We start from the raw sequence: 1,807 nt of genomic DNA, 5'->3' as shown, positions 1-1,807 counted from the left end.
TGGTGCTGAGTCCTGCACACAGAAGACTGCATTCACCCTTTCAGAGGGCCTCAAGATTTATCTTGGAGAAAGCTGAGCCAGAGATGCAAACACGCACAGAGGACTCAGGTGGTGCTGGGTTCTCCAGGGATCATATTTCCAGAAGGGGAGACTTGGAGAAACTATCCAGAGAGAGACACTTAGGAATTTAAACTCTAGGGGTTTCACTGACTCTGACAGTACCAGAAGAAATATGGTAGTAAGCAGAAAACTTCCCAACTACCTGGGCAGTGAACTGGGGCTAGTCTAATCTCGTGGACCACAGGCAGGCATATGGAGGGCAGGGAGGTGGGAAGGACTTGAGCTTGACAGAAGGATTTAGGGTGAAGGTGGAGTTGGAGCCTCAACCACAGGCTGTCAGACAGAGTAAGGCCTCTGGCCCACGGAGAAGGTGTGGCCCTAGCTGGGAACGAAGAAGAAAGGCTGACGAAAGCTCTGTCTTTGGACGAAATCAATGCAGGCAGAAGTGCGTGGTTGCAATGTGATAGGTTATAGAGGAACACAGATGCCTAGAATGATCTCCAATCCAGTGGCTCCTGGGTCTTCTTGACACAAAAGTAGGAAGCAAAGGAGATGCCACTACCTGAAGCTGGACCCCAGACCCAAAGCTGAGTTAGCAGCTTTATCCTGAGCCCTGAAAATCGAAGGGGCTGAAGTCAGCAACAGAGTCCTAATTCTATCTGAATGAACTCGTGAACTGGAGGAATTAAGGAGACACCCCTTTCGAGAAGTTGAGTAAGGCAGGATTTGGGAAAATCAGGTGTTTGTTTGCTCCTTTCCCAAAACAAAGTTCCTCTGAGATCGTTCCTTATCCCTGTCTAAGTAATGATACCCCTCTGTGCTGAAGGATGGGAAAGCAGCCTAAACCAGCCCAGATTCTCTCAGCTGACAGGGAGAAGCTGAAGATTGTTTTTATACTTATTGTTTTATTGCCTGAGAATTAGACACCTCATAATTTTAGGACTCGAGTGGGAACGGTGTAAAACAAATAATAACAAAGATGTTGAGCAGTTACAATCCCTTAAACTTAACAAAATCCAGCTAGTTGCTTACTGCTATACTTTTTCTGAGATAACTGATACTCAGAAAGTTCATGACTAGGTCAAAATCATACAGTTCAGAAGCACAAATTTCAGGATTTGAAGCAAGACATCAGTGACCCCTCATAACCACCTGCACTTATTCTGCAGCAACTCCAAGTCCAGGCAGGATCTTATGCAAAGCAGGCTACTGGAATTATATATTGAATAAATGAATTGATGAATATATGGATAATTGTACCCTCAGAATATTCTCTCCAGCTTCTGTAGCCCAGGCAGATCCAGGAGGAATAAAGTTCAAATGAAAACTTGATGCAAGTCCCCCCAAATCATATCAGAATTCCCTGGGATGATGCCTCAAGATAATATCAAAGGTCACACATCTGCCAGAAGATGAACCCCAGTCACTTCATGTCCTTTAAGTGTCCTGGGTCCTTTCTCCTTGGGAAACATGGTCCGGTTATTCTCAAAGACATTAAAATTATTTAGATAGTCTTTTGAGTCTTGTTTTCAATGAGGAATTCTTAAATATGAACTTGAAACTAGGAGCCCGTATTCGAATTTGAAAAGAGGCAAATTTCTGGTTCCAGAATGGGCAAATAAAATGAACAACCTCCTATATAAACTTGACCTGCGAGAGACTTTTTTCTCTTTTGATGATCATCTTTGCATAGAGATAATGTTTCAGGAGTGATTGATACCTAGGGGATGGGAGATGATGAGCAGTG

Source organism: Sorex fumeus, unplaced genomic scaffold, assembly GCF_029834395.1.
Source record: "Sorex fumeus unplaced genomic scaffold, SorFum_2.1 ptg000030l, whole genome shotgun sequence".
Taxonomy (NCBI): Eukaryota; Metazoa; Chordata; class Mammalia; order Eulipotyphla; family Soricidae; genus Sorex; species Sorex fumeus.
Note: the sequence above shows the minus strand (reverse complement) of the source record.